The following is a 16,259-nucleotide window of genomic DNA, read 5'->3' as shown; positions in this document are numbered from 1 at the left end:
TTTCCAGTCAATAGCTTGTCTTTTCATTTTGACATTGTCTTTCACAGAGCAGAAGTTTTTAATTTTAATGGAGTCCAGTTTATCAATTATTTATTTCATGGGTCATACCTTTGTTGTTGTATCTAAAAGTCATCACAATACTCAAGCTTATCTAGATTTTGTACTATATTATTTTTTCTGAGTTTATAATATTACATTTTACATTTATCTCTGTGATGCACTTTGAGTTAGTTTTTGTAAAGGATATAAGGTCTGTGTCCAGATTTGTTATTTTGCATATGGAGTTTCAGTTGTTCCAGCACCATATGTTGAATAGACTATATTTATTTCATTCTATTGCATTTGCTTCTTTGTCAACAGTCAACTGACAACCTATGTGGGTCTATTTCTAGGCCTGTGTTCTCATCAATTAATCTCTTTGTCTATTCTTTTGCCAATAAAACACTATTGATTATTGTAGTTAAATAGCAAGTCTTGTATTGGGAAGTGTCAATCCTCTGACTTTGATCTTCTCCTTCAATATTACTTTGACTATTTGAAGTCTTTTGAGCAACTTTAAAATCAGTTTGTTAATAGTCATAAAATAAATTTCTGGCATTTTTATTTGGATTGCATTGAATATCTTTTCATTTCTTTCATTTATTTAGTTCTTCATCAGAGTTTTGTAGTTTTCCTTGTACAAATCCCTTATATGTTTTGTTAGATTTTTAACTATTTCTTTTTGGGGGATGCTAATGTAAATGAAATCGTGGTTTGAGGTTTAAATTTCACTTCTTCATCCCTGGTATATAGGCAAGAAATAATTTTTGTATATTAACTTTGTGTGCTACAACCTTACTATAATTGCTTATTAGTTCAATGATATTCTGTATTGTTTCTTTAGCCTATATATTATTTATTTCCACTCTGATCCTTATTATTTCCTTCCTTCTACTACCTCTGGGCTTTACTTACTATTCTTTTTCTAGTTCTTTTAGATGCAGGGCTAAGTTGTTTATTTGAGCTTTTTCTAGCTTCTTAAGGTATGTCTGTAATGCTGTGAACTTCCCTCTCAGTACTGCTTTTGCTGTGTTCCATAATTTTGAGTTGTTGTATGCTCATTGTCATTTATTTCTAAGAATTTTTTATTTCTTCATTAATCTTATTGTTAACCCATTCATTATTTAATAACTTGCTATTTAGTTTCCAAGTGTTTGAGTATTTTTCAGTTTTTCTGTTGTGGTTAATTTCTAGTTTCATGCCATTGTGATCAGAGAAAATGCTTGATATGATTCCAATCTTCTTAAATTGGTTGAGACCACTTTTGTGCCCTAACGTGTGGTCTGTCCTAGAGAATGTACCATGAGCACTTGAAAAGAATGTATATTCTGCTGCTTTAGGTGAAAGGTTCTGAAGATATCTATTAAATTGAGTTGATCTAGTGTGTCCTTTAAGTCTGCTGTTTCTTTGTTAATTTTCTTTCTTGAGGATCTATCTAGTGATGTTAGTTGGGTATTGATATCCCCTACTATTATAGTATTGCTGTTGATCACAACCTTTATGTCCATCAAAGTATGCTTTATATATTTAGGTGCTCCTATATTAGGTACATAGATATTTATAATGGTTATACCTTCCTGTTGGATTTCCCTCTTTATCATTATGTAGTGACCTTCTTTATCTTACTATAGCCTTTATTTTAAAGTCCATTTTGTCTGATATAAGTATTGCTACCCCAGCTTTTTACATTTCCATTTGCATGAAATATTTTTTTCATCCTTTTACCTTCAGTCTACGTGCATCTTTTGTTTTAAGCTGTGTCTCTTGTAGACAGCGTATGTATGGATCCTGTTTTCTTATCCACACATCTATCCTATGTCTTTTGATTGAATAATTTAATCTATTTACATTTAAAGTTATTACTGATATGTAGTTGTTTATTGCCATTTTATTCTTTAAAGCTGTATTCCTTTTTTGCTACATTCTTTTCAGCTTCATCCATCCTGCTTTTAATTACTTCCTTTGTGGTCTTCATTTCTGATATTGTATTTGTCATTTCTGACTGATTCTTTTCTATTTTTTCAATGTCCTTTTTTATACTTGCTATCTCTTTATTTAGGCATTTCTTATGTCCATGTCCATTTTTTGTTGTTTTAAGATCTTTGAGCATCCTAACAGTCATTATTTTAAACTCTGTATCCAGTAATTTGGTTATATCTAACTAATTCAAGGCCTTTTCTGGGGATTTCTCTTGAGTCATTTGGGTTGCATTTCTTTGCCTTCTCATTTGTCTGTGTATAAGAAGGGTATGGCCACTGGAGTCTAATGGATGTGGCCCTTGTATTATCTAGGTGTGGTCTGTCTGCAGGTCCACCACCCCCTCTGCCACTGCCTCAGGTGTTTGAGTATGGGCATTGCTGGTGACCACCGCTGAGGCAGTGGCTGTGGTTTTCACCTCTCCTCCATAGATGGGGCTGTGTTCACATGCTGGGTGTACAACACCTGGCTAGCCTCAGCCTTCATGCACCCCTGCGGGAGGGGCTGTGTGCTGTGCCAGGGCCACAAGCCTCAGCACTGCAGGTGGGGCTGCACACCTATGCTCAGCCAGCAGTCTCTGCCTGTACCCCAGCTTTCGCCTCTCCCCCACATGCAGGGCTGCACTCATGCACACCTGGCCACAAGCACTGGCTCTATGGGACAGGCTGCATGGCAGTACTCAGCTGTGGGTCTCTGCCTGTTTTCTGGCTTTCACCTCTCCCCCAGAGGGGGGACTGCACTCACACATGCAGCCTGCAAGCCCTGGATGCAGGGGTGGGCCTGTGCACCTGTGCTCCAGCGCAGGTCTCTGCAGTTCCTCGGCTTTTGCCTATCCTCTGTGGGAGGGATTGCAGGCGGGACTGCTCTTGCTCACCTGGCTGCAGTTGGGTCAGACTGCTTTCATGCGCCCCTTTCGCCCCCGCCAGTTGGGACTGAGCTAATGCTGGGCCTCAGTCATAGCCAGCCTAGCTTCTGCCCCCACTGAGGGGACCATGCTTCACGTCCTATTGCCACCTGCCCTCCATCAAGTCCTCAGCAGTGTGGGTGGGGGTGATGCAGCTTAGACCTTAGCACTCAATAGTGCATTCATGATAGCTCCCTTCTACCAAGTGACTCTGCTGTGAGTGCTGCAGGAGTACATGTTTGGCTGGTGTCCTGTTTCCCTTTGTTGTTATTGCTGGTTCTAAGGAAAATATTCACTTTAGATTTAAGGGGTTACTCAGCCCAGGGGTTAGGGAGGCTGTCCCTCAAAGTGTTTCTCCCTGTGCCTCCTAGATTATACTCTCTTCCTGCTACTCTGGTCCTCTCAAATCTCCCAGTCTCCCAGAGTCCCAGGTGAGTGGTTGTGAAAGAGGTTTTCTGTACAGTCCCTTTAAGAAGAATCCCGGGTCTGAGAAATCTGTCTCTTTCTCACAAACATTTGTTTCGCAGCTACATACTATACATATGCTTCTTCTAGGCTCTGAGGCTGCAGGCTGGGGCTTTGTTACTGCAGCCCAGGACCTTCCCCTCTCTGCTAAACTAATTTTCCACCATACGATTCTCTCTGGGTTGCCATTCACTCCCGGGAGCTGGGCAGCCCTCTCCATGTTTCTGCTTTTACTACCCATCTTGGTGTGGCTTCTTTAGTGTTACTTGGTTAAAGAGTCCTCTTAGTTTAGTCCAAAGTTGTTTTTCCTGATGATGGTTCTTAAAATTAAGTTGTAATTCACTTTGGTTCTGGGAAGTGGAATTCAGTACGTCTACCTACTCCATTGCCATCTTTCTGCCCCCTTCAACATAGTTCTGAAAGTCCTAGCCACAGCAATCAGACAAGAAGAAGGGATAAAAAGCATACAAATTGGAAAAGAAGAAGTAAAACTATCATTATTTGCTGATGAAATGATACTGTATATAGAAAACCCTAAAGTCTCAGTCAAAAAACTAATGGACCTGATAAATAAATTCAGCAAGATGGCAGGATATAAAATCAATATTCAGAAATCAGTGGCATTTTTATATACCAACAATAAAATGTCTGAAAGAGAAATTAAGAAAATCACATTCACTATTGCATCAAATAAAAAAAGTAACTAGGAGTAAATTTAACCAAAGAGGTTAAAGACTTGTACTCGGAAAATTATAAAACATTGTTAAAGGAAATCAAGAAAGATACAAACAAATGGAAGCATATACCATGTTCATGGTTAGAGAGAATAAACATAATTAAAATGTCTATATTACCCAAAGCAATCTATAAATTCAATGCAGTTCCTATTAAAATAACCATGAAATACTTCAAAGACATAGAACAAATATTCCAAAAATTTATATGGAACCAAAAAAGAACACAAATATCTTCAGCAATCCTAAAAAACAAATATAAAGTGGGGAGTATCTCATTTCCTGATATCAAGTTATACTCAAAACAGCTTGGTAGTGGCATAAGAACAGGCATACAGATCAATGGAACAGAACAGAATACCCAGGAACAAACCCACACCTAGATGGACAATTGATATTTGGCAAAGGAGGTAAGAGCATACAATGGAGTAAAGACAATCTTTTTAACAAATGGTGTTGGGAAAATTGGACAGGTACTTGCAAAAAAATGAAACTGGATCACCAACTTAAACCATTCACAAAAGTAAACTCAAAATGGATAAAAGACTTAAATATAAGTCGTGAAAACCATAAACATCTTGGAAAAAAACATAGGCAGTAAACTCTCTGATATCTCTCGTAGCAATATTTTTGCTGATTTATCTCCATGGGCAAGTGAAATAAAGGACAAGATGAACAAATGGGACTATATCAAACTAAAAGCTTTTGCACAGCAAAAGATACCATTAACAAAATAAAAAGACAACCCACACAATGGGAGAATATATTTGCCAATACATCTGATAAGGGGTTAATAACCAAAATTTATTAAAAACTTGTAAAACTCAACACCAGGAAGATAAACAATCCAATCAAAAAATGGGCAAAAGAAACTAATAGACACTTCTTCAAAGAGGATATACAGATGGCCAATAGGCAGATAAAAGAATGTTCAACATCACTAATCATAAGAGAAATGCAAATTAAAACCACAATGAGATACCACCTCACACCTGTCAGAATGGCACTCATTAACAAAACAACACATAATAAGTGCTGGAGAGGGTGTGGAGAAAAGGGAACCTTTCTGCTCTGCTGATGGGAATGCGGACTGGTACAGCCACTGTGGAAAACAGTATGTAGCTTCCTCAAAAAAATTAAAATGGAACTGCCCTTTGACCCAGCCATCCCACTTTTAGGAATATATCTTATGAATACTAAATCACTGATTCAAAAGAAGAAATGCACTCCCATGTTTATTGCAGCATTGTTTACAGTAGCCATGATCAGGAAACAGCCCAAGTGTGTGTCAATGGATGAGTGGATTAAAAAGTGGTGTTACATATACAAAATAGAATTCTATGCGGCCATGAAAAAGAAGGAAATCTTACCTTTTGCGACAACATGGATGGACCTGGAAACTATTATGCTAAGTGAAGTAAGCCAGGTAGAAAAAGAAAATACCATATGACCTCACTCATTTGAGGAATCCAATGAACAATATGAACTGAGCAATGGAACAGAGGCAGAGGTGGGATCAAAGGGACCAGAGGGAACGTGGTCAGAGGGAAAGTAAAAGAGAAAATAAAATCAGAGAAGGGAAAGAGATTAATGAAATTATATATATATATATATATATATATATATATATATATATATATATATGACAGCATTATAGAGAACAGGACAGCAAATCCTGGAGGGAAGTAGGGGAGGTATTGGGGGGCAGAGGTATAGAGGGGACTGAGGGGGAATAAGGGCATGGAGGGAGATATATTCAGTGGGACACTTGAATCTATGTAAACACAAATTAAAATCCTAAATTAAAAAAATATATATATATATATATACACACAAAAAAAACACTGCATTAAGGCCATTTTTGTACTACCTATACTCAATTTTTAAATAGATATGTGATTCATATAACTCACAACATTCTCTAAAGAAATATATTAAGACCAAATCCTAACCAAAGCATCTTAACCAATGTCCAAATGAAAAAAAAAATTCCAGGTCACTAAACACAAGTTTTAGTAAATAACTTCACATGAAGAAAATTTTGAGTTGCTACAGATAAATTACTAGAGTATCATAGTCACTTTGGAGTAAAATATGACTATCTAGTAAAAGGTGCTGATTTATACTTACTACATTTCACCAGCTCTCGCTCAGATATAAATACACACTTAACTAGGATAATACCTCCATAGTGAAGAATACAACTTCATTGAATCTTATAAAGAAAAAAAATTAAAAGGACTCTGCTATTGGTGTTAGACATTTTTTGTTTCCATTACACATTATGATTTTAAAGGTCATTTATTTTTGTGATGTTGATTTTAACATTTGGAAATAAGCAGAATGAAATATGACTGCTTCTATGAAGTAAAGTCATTCAACTCAGTTTTGCTTTAGAAATGCTATTCTCTTCATAACTACAAAGGCTGTATTTGTTATTTATAGGTGACAAAAATTGTCAAACAGCTGTGACCAGCATCTTATTCAACTGGGTGTTCTGGTGGCCCTCAGGACAGATATCAGCAGAACATATTTTTCTACACCTCATAGGAGGTAGAAGAAGAACCTTAGATGATCTCACCATTGCATCACCCTCATAAGTAAACCCACCCCCAAATACAAACATACATACTCAAAAGGAAAACTAAACAAAAGGACACACAAATGCAATTTGAAATCAGAGCCTAGAGCTACGAGCAACAGACAAAAGGAAAGAATACAGTACCTGAGGAGGGTACCAATGGGAGAGTTCTGGTCTGATATTTGAGCCTTGTCCTTGTCCTATATGGACCCAGAGGTTTGCATTGAGGCAGAAACTTTATCAGGACTTAGGTATTTCTAGTCAGTCACTCTTCCTGGTGACAGGCCAAAGTAGAAGCAATCTTTAAAAAAGTTGACCAAATGTCATCCTGAAGCACTCCTGAAGATAAAGATCAAGCAGTGAGCTGATCACATACTCATTTATCATTTGATTTGCTTATCATTCTTTCAGACCTTCATGTGCAGATTATTTTTCTGTTCTTTTTTTGTATTATATCCTAGAGAATACCTGTTTTTGTTTGTATTTTAATTCATAATTTTTCTAAAAGGTAATATTTCTGGGAATCAAAGGTAGGTTGATAATTTTTCTCAATGATTTGAAGATATTATTGTACAATCTCTGCCCTTTATGGCTGCAATTGAGAATTTGGCTATTATCCTATTGTCACTGTTTCATCTGGTATGTCTTTCTTCTGTTTGCATTAAAGACTTTCTTTTTTCCCTATGTGTTCCACAGTTTCACCATGATTTGTTTGGACTCAGAATGGTTTTTGTTTACTCTTTATAATATTTTACAAATTCTGGATCTATAATTTTTATTTGCTATAGTTCTAAACAATTGTATCCTTTTCTTTCAAATATCACTTCTCCACTTTCTATTTCTCCCTTTGTGATTCTATGTGGATACATTAAATTATTGAATTCTCTCAGGTAGATCATGTCTACTTTTTCATATTTACTTTTTTTTATCTTTCTGTGCAGCATTTTAGTGATTTGCTTAGATATATCAACTAGCTTACAACATCTCCATTCAGCTGTGTTTTCATTGTTTAAATCATCCAATAAGTTTTTGTTTAATCATTATGTCTTTAATTTCTAGATTTTCAATTACTTTTTATTTTCTTTCTCAAACTTATTTGTTCATTCCTAGAAATTCCTTTATCTGTAGCTCTTGGAAATTCCTTTATCTGTAGCTCTTGGAATTCCTAGAAATTCTTTATCTTTGCTTGCCTTGCCTCCTTCTCTGTTAAAACTTTGGCTATGAATCCAAACAAATATTGTATTAAGAAGACTGATGGTGACACAGATTAAAGTGGTGAAAAGTAGGAATATTTGATCTATCAAGTGAGATTTTCAACCTGTAGTAATACTAACAGGATGGAACTTGGCAGGACTTAACAAATAGAAGAGGATAGAGGTCCTAGAAAATGACCCTACTTAAATGAAAATGTGATATATGGACTAAGGTGGTACAGAGCAGTGGGAAAAGGAGAGACTACAAAATGATCTGGAATGGTTGGGTATGTATATGGAAAACAAGGATGTGATAGTGAATTAGTTTGCTAGGGTTACCAGACAAAATGCCAGGGTGGCTTAAAAACCAGAAATCTTTCTCTCTTTCTCTCTTTCTCTCTTTCTCTCTTTCTCTCTTTCTCTCTTTCTCTCTTTCTCTCTTTCTCTCTTTCTCTCTTTCTCTTCTCTCTCTCTCTCCCTTTCTTTCTTTCTTTCTTTCTTTCTTTCTTTCTTTCTTTCTTTCTTTCTTTCTTTCTTTCTTTCTTTCTTCTTTCTTTCTTTCTTTCTTTCTTTCTTTCTTTCTTTCTTTCTTTCTTTCTTTCTTTCTTTCTTTCTTTCTTTCTTTCTTTCTTTCTTTTTCTTCCTGCTCTTCTGGAGTCTAGCAGTCCAAAATCTAGGTGTTGACTGGCTTGGTTTCTCCTGAGGCTTCTCTGGCTTGCAGATGGCTACTCTCTCATATGTTCTTACATGGTCTTTTTTCTGTTGTATGTGCATCCCTGGTCCAGATTTCTTCTACTTAAAAGAACAGCAGTAATATTGGATTAGGGTCCACATAATGAACTTATTTAACTTAATCACCTCTTTAAAGGTTCTCTCCCTAAATTCAGTTTTATTCTGAAGTATCTGGAGTTATGATTTCAACATATGAATTTGGGAGGACATTACAGACACCTTACATAAAAATTAATTATGAATGGATTCAGAACTTGAGTGTTAAAAGCCAAAATTTTATTTTGTTAAAAATGCAAATAGTATTTGCACCATGGAGTAGGGAAGGACATATTAAATAGGACACACATATACACACACATGCACACACACACACACCAAATTGACTATATTAAATTTTTTAAACTATTTTTCTTAAGAAATAACCTAAAGATATTGAAAAAATAAGCCAAAGATTGCAAGAAGATATTTGAAATATTTATAACTTCTCAAAGGCTGATGTAATAAAAACATTCAGTTGAATTTAAAATAACATACCTAGATAACTTGATAAAATTTCCTCATTGCACTGGTATTTGAAATTTCTTTCAGAACCAGATTAGAAATTTCAAGGGTGTTATAGACACAGATGATTAGCTTGAAAAAATTGTGGCTTTAAGATCATAGAGTATTCTGTCATTAGTATATAAATTAATTCTAAAAAACCCACAGAATTAACCACTGAGGATTAGCAATATATTGCAAAAATTATTTAAAAAGGAAGAGGTCTCTAAATTTTATTCAGATATCACTAGTGCCTTTGGGCTGATGAGTTAGCAGATCAGTATGTCATCTCTACCCTTCCATGCTCATTAATGTTATGTCTTTTGATATTCAACATAATAAAATTGATAAGCTATTACAATATCTTTACTTAATTTAGAAATGGTTTAGATGAAAACCATTACTTGCCATCCAATTTCAATGCATACTATTATTTGGTCAATTATATTTGTCTTAGTGTCTTTACTGTAGCAAACTAATAAGAACAAAAAAAATATATGGCGTTCATCACTACTATCTGAGAACCAAATGTTAATTAGGACATTATATTTGCATAAATGTCTTTCAAAAGTTTAACTACAGGAAAATAGTGGATTAACTCACCAGACTTTACATGGCAACACAGATATGCAAAAATCACAATGATCCATGCAATACTGTCAGTATGCAAGTCACCCTATGACAATTCAGTTTCAGCAAAATGTCAAATTGTCCATCAAATTAATCATTTGATTAGAATGCTATTAACTTTCTAGTTTTGTTTGTATTTAACTTACAAATTTACTTTGGTTTTTCAATTCATAGTTGTAACCATTTATATTTGTACATATTTAAGAAACACTAGAATAAAAATAATCACATAACCCTCAGGACAGGTAAACAAGTTTTTAAATGGTATTCATATATAATTTTTTTAGAAATAAAAATTTAATATATTTACTTTCCTTTTATATTTTTTTCTTTGCACTAAAATATATCTAGGAAAAATGCTTTCTTACAGAAAGAAAATATTAATAAATTGTATCTTTAGGTCACTTTCAACTTAAGTTTTGACTCTAATAATGAATTATGAAGGGTCTAGAAGTTCAAATATTCTAATTTACCATTGTTTTAAACTCAAGAAATATTAATGTATTAGTTATTTTCTTTAGATTTAATCTTAGATTTGGGATGACTATACAGTAGTCATAATTCAAAAAGACTGATTGAATAAATTTCTGTTATAAACCATAAACATACACCAGATACTTTAAAAATAATATCTTTCCAGAAGAACCAATCTTTGTAACTATATAGCACATCATGATGTTGCAGTATCCCATCTAGAATAATGTTTCCCACTAGGAGTATAATTTTCCTTTAGACAAACTTTGAATGAGTTTCTTGAGCCTTTAAGGTAAATTGAAAGATTTACTGACCTATACAAATAAATGAAAACTGAAGTAAAGTTACTTTAGTCTAACAAATGACTCTCATTATTCAAGTCCTAACATTGCCATTACAAATAGTTGAAAGTTATTTGACTTCGCTATAAATTACTCATATATAAATAGAAATAAGAAAAAAGTATTATTATTCTTTAAAAGTGCATCAGCACATTATAATATAGAATGTAATTAAGTATTTAAAAACAAAATCATAGGACAATGGTTTTGTAATAAACTTTAACAGACTCTTAATAAGATAAAATAACATTTTCTCTGAGTCCCAATGTATGAGTGTTAATAATAGTCAATCTTTGAACTTAAAAAACTAAATCCCAATAAGAGATTAATTATATGCTTATATAGCAATGTCAAATTATTACATTAAAAATTATCTGACAAATTATATGGTCTATAATGAAAAAATCTTGAGCATTAATGTAAGAAAAGCACACACCTAATTTTAGCCCCTGGACTTACTGTACGCTTAATTTTGGGTTGGCCACTAATACTATTTAAGCATCAGTTTTTTCATATAAAATATTCAAAATAAACTTTTTATCATATGCAATTACAAGAATTAGATGATATACTATCTGTAATAACCTTAGCCTATAGTAAATTTCATAATAGCTTGGTAATTAGTATTCCTACCATGTCCACAATTATCCTTCTATAATTAAAACACAAGTTATCATGTCTCATTTATGTTTGAATTTCTAATATAATCCTTGATATGGAAAAGCTGTCCAAAATATTTATTGAAGGAACATGTGTTGGCAACTTACTGCACAAGCTTTCAGTTCTCAATAGTTGCCTTAGAGAGGAAATAGAGTTTTAATTAGATAACCAGGGGTAGTCAACCTTTTTATACCTACTGCCCACTTTTGTATCTCTGTTAGTAGTAAAATTTTCTAACCGCCCACCGGTTCCACAGTAATGGTGATTTATAAGTAGGAAAGTAACTTTATAAAATTTATAAAGCAGAGTTACAGCAAATTAAATTTTAAAGTAGGAAAGTAACTTTATAAAATTTATAAAGCAGAGTTACAGCAAATTAAAGCATATAATAATTATTACTTACCAAGTACTTTATGTTGGATTTTCACTAAGTTTGGAAGAATAAATCTTTATAAAACAATTTACTATAGTTAAATCTATCTTTTTATTTATACGTTGGTTGCTCCACTACCATCCACCATGAAAGCTGGAACGCCCACTAGTGGGCAGTAGAAACCAGTTTGACTACCATTGAGATAACAGTTTAAGCACATGCATATTTTATATTGAATGTTTTACATATAGAAAAAATATATTTGGAAATCTGTAATTTTCAATTAAGAAAAATTACTACATAGAGATACAGAGCAGCTACAATTGATTCAGCTTATGTGCATTACATCAATTTATAATCCATTATACTAAAAATGGTGTTATAATAACACTTAATATCTGGATGCATGTTTATATTTAATAAAATGTTTTTATATACAATAAATCATAAGGTCAGAGAAAAGTGTTAAACATTCTTAGAGAGATGAAGAAAAATCTTTGAGGTTTCTGTTACAGGTTTTATAGTAATTGTTTTTTGGTGCTAAGAATATAGTAGTTGAATTTATATATTATCTAGTAGATTAATATATGTAAGTTTATTAATTCCATTTTCCAATAACAAGTTTTAAGGTCAACTACAAGAGGTCCAATTTAATGCAAATTCAGTTTGATATACTTCTGTAAACATGTTAAAGTCACACATACAATAAACTCTATATTACAAAAAACATTGTGAGGAGGAATAACCATTAATTTTTTGGTGGTTGGTACACTTTGAAATTAGTAGAGTAATTAAAATAATACATTTTTCAATATTTATCTTGCAATATCTTAAAATAGTTCACTTCAATAAAATATAATTTCAAATAAAAAAGATATATCAAAAATAGAAATAATAAACATTCAATGAAAGCATGAACATGCAAAGACATAATACTTTGAAATTTTACATTTTAAAACACTTAAAAAGAGAAATGATCTCAATGTCTGTATAGAAATTCCATTTCTGTAAAACACACACAATCCGTCTATGATTAACTATTATAAATCATGATCGTGGTTAGCCATGCAGGCAGTAAAAAGACAGAAAACATTTTTTATTGCATTGCTAGCATTCTGTTTTTTAACCTGTGTGTTATTTCATGGATAAGTTCAGTTTATGATAATCTAGCTTTACATTCTTAAGGATATCAATCTAGAACTACCAATACTAAAATGTAGTCTCAAAAAAAATTAAAAAATCAATATAACTTTAAAATTTTTTTAAATTTTTATTTAGAAAATTAACAGGGTGACATTAATCAATAAAAGTATATAGATTTCAGGTAAACATTTCTATAGCATTTGAGCTGTTGATTATGTTCTATACCCATTACTCAAAATCAAATCATTTTCCGTCATCTTATATATGTTCCTCTTTACACCCTTCCTCCCAACCCCTTCCCCCATCCCCTTTCTCTATGTCCCCTTTCCCCTGGTAACCACGTCACTTTTATCTATGTTCATGAGTCTTGGTTTTATATCCCACCTATGTGTGAAATATTACAGTAGTTAGCTTTTCTGATTTACTTATTTCACTCAATATGATGTTCTCAAGATTCCTTCATGTTGTCATAAATGTCACTATGTCATCATTTCTTATGTCTGAGTCATATTTTATTGTATATATGTACCACGTCTTCTTTATCCAATTCTCTATCGAGGGACACTTTAATTGTTTCCACGTCTTGGCCACTGTGAATAATGCTGTGATGAACATGGGGTACGTGTGCTTTTACGCACCAATGTTTTCAAATTTGGGGGGGGGGGTAAATGCCAAGTAGAAGAATTGCTGTGTCATATGGTAGTTCTAGTCTTAATTTTTTTTAGGAACCACCATATTTTATTTCATGATGGTTGTACTAATTTGCATTCTTACTAGCGGTGAATGAGGGTTCCTTTTTCTCCACAGCCTCTCCAACACTTATTATTACCTGTCTTATTGATAATAGCTAATCTAACAGATATGAGGTGGTATCTCACTGTAGTTTTGATTTGCATTTCTCGAATAGCTAGTGAAGATGAGCATCCTTTCATATAAGTGTTGGCCATTTGTATGTCCTCTTGGGAGAAGTGTCTGTTCAGGCCCTCTCCCCCTTTTTAAATGGATGGTTTGCTTGTTTATTGCTGAGCTTTGTGAGTTCTTTACATATTTTGGATAGTAACCCTTTATCGGAGCTGTTTGCAAATATCATCTACCATTTAGTTGGCTGCCTATTTGTTTTGCTGTCAGTTTCTTTTGCTGTGCAGAAGTTTTTTAATTTGATGTAGTTCCATTTATTTATTTTTGCCTTTACTTCCCTTGCCTTTGGGGTTAAATTCATAAATTGTTCTCTGCAGCCAAGGTTCATGAGCTTAGTACTTATGTTTTTTTCTATGTAATTTATAGTTTCAGGTCTTATGTTTAGATGTTTGATTCATTTTGAATTAATTTTTGTGCAGGGGGACAAACTGTAGTCAAGTTTCATTTTTTTTTTTTTTTGCATATGGATTTCCAATTATCTCAGCAAAAATGATGCTGGAGAAAGAAATTGAAAAAAACACACAAAAAACCTTGAGTCAGGCCAGTAAAAATGCCAAGTCAAAAGACAGAATAGGGTACAAAAAGCAAATCTTTCTCATTTTATACTCTCACTTTTTTTAAGCCAGAAAAATATAGATTAAATTATATAAGAAATCAATGAAAGAAAATATAAACTAAGGATATTATATCTGCTACTAGATTTTCAAAAGTGAAGGCTACAGAAAAGTGTCATCAATATAAAAGAAGTCAGGATTGTTGTTCCCATGAATCCTTCTGAGAATCGACTAGAGTGCAAGCTTCAGGTAACAGAAATGATAGAAATAAAAATCAACTTAAGACTACTGGTGAGCCTTATGTGTAAGATTAGGATTAAATACAAATTGTAAAAAAATATTAATAAAGCATATTGTATTCTATTGTAATTTGCTGATATAAGCAGTTGGAGGAGTCCTGTGACATTTGCAAGGGTAATTAATTTGGTATTTAATTGATAACACTTATATTTTTGCATCCCCCTACTCACCCAACACACTTGAGGATGCAGAGAAAGAATAAATGATTACCTTAATACTTGACAAGTAAATATTAAAATGAAAGCTGATTTTCAGAAGAAATAATAGATGCCTGAAAATATCGATATATCTTTAAAATCCTTAAAAATAACTTTGAACATATTATTTATATACCTCAAAACTATCCTAAAAAATGAAAGTATATTTCCATATTGGAATATGGAGAAGCACCCTGCAGAACACCAATGCTCCACCTAATAACTAGAAAAACCAATCTAAGTAACAACATAATAGTAATAAACATTTATTTAAAATTATAAAATAACTAATGAAGCAACCAGAAATAGAAGAGCAAAATTCTATAGAAGTAATAACTGTGAAGAATGAGTTGACATTTGGCAATTGCTTTCTCCTTCTTGATATTTTCTCTAACTAGATGTAAAGCAAGGAGTTAAAAACCTGGATATTTCCTAGACAGGGGCACACTACTGGGAGATATAGAAATCAAAAGAGCTTTGTAGAATAGAGGAGTTGAAGAACAGAATTAGAGGCTAGAGGTGCATTTCTCCTTCTGGAACCATTCTATGGTGTCCTTGGGGTATATTCCTAAAAGTGGGATGGCTGGGTCAAAAGGCAGTTCAATTTTCAATTTTTTGAGGAATCTCCATACTGTTTTCCACAGAGGCTGCACCAGTCTGCATTCCCACCAGCAGTGCAGGAGGGTTCCCTTTTCTCCACATCCTCGCCAGCACTTATTCTGTGTTGTTTTGTTGATGAGCGCCATTCTAACCGGTGTGAGGTGATATCTCATTGTGGTTTGAACTTGCATTTCTCTAATGATTAATGATGTTGAGCATTTTTTCATATGCCTATTGGCCATCTGTATATCCTCTTTGGAGAAGTGTCTATTCATTTCTTTTGCCCATTTTTTTGATTGGATTGTTTGTCTTTCTGGTGTTGAGATTTACAAGTTCTTTATAAATTTTGGTTATTAACCCCTTATCAGACATATTGTCAAATATGTTCTCCCATTGTGTAGTTTGTCTTTTTATTCCGTTCTTATTGTCTTTGGCCATGCAAAAGCTTTTTAGTTTGATATAGTCCCATTTGTTTATCTTGTCTTTTATTTCACTTGCCTGTGGAGATAAATCAGCAAATATATCGCTGCGAGAGATGTCAGAGAGCTACTGCCTATGTTTTCTTCTAAGATGCTTATGGTTTCACGCCTTACATTTAAGTCTTTAATCCATTTTGAGTTTATTTTTGTGAATGGTGTAAGTTGGTGGTCTAGTTTCATTTTTTTGCAGGTTGCTGTCCAATTTTCCCAACACCATTTGTTAAAGAGGCTATCTTTACTCCATTGTATTTCCTTACCTCCTTTGACACAGATATCAGTTGTCCATAGAGCTGTGGGTTTAGTTCTGTTCCATTGATCTGTATGCCTGTTCTTATGCCAGTACCAGGCTGTTTTGAGTACAATGGCCTTGTAGTATAGCTTGATATCAAGAAGTGTGATACCTCCCCCTTTATTCTTCTTTTTTA

Source organism: Saccopteryx bilineata, chromosome 12 (assembly GCF_036850765.1).
Source record: "Saccopteryx bilineata isolate mSacBil1 chromosome 12, mSacBil1_pri_phased_curated, whole genome shotgun sequence".
Lineage (NCBI taxonomy): Eukaryota > Metazoa > Chordata > Mammalia > Chiroptera > Emballonuridae > Saccopteryx > Saccopteryx bilineata.
Note: the sequence above shows the minus strand (reverse complement) of the source record.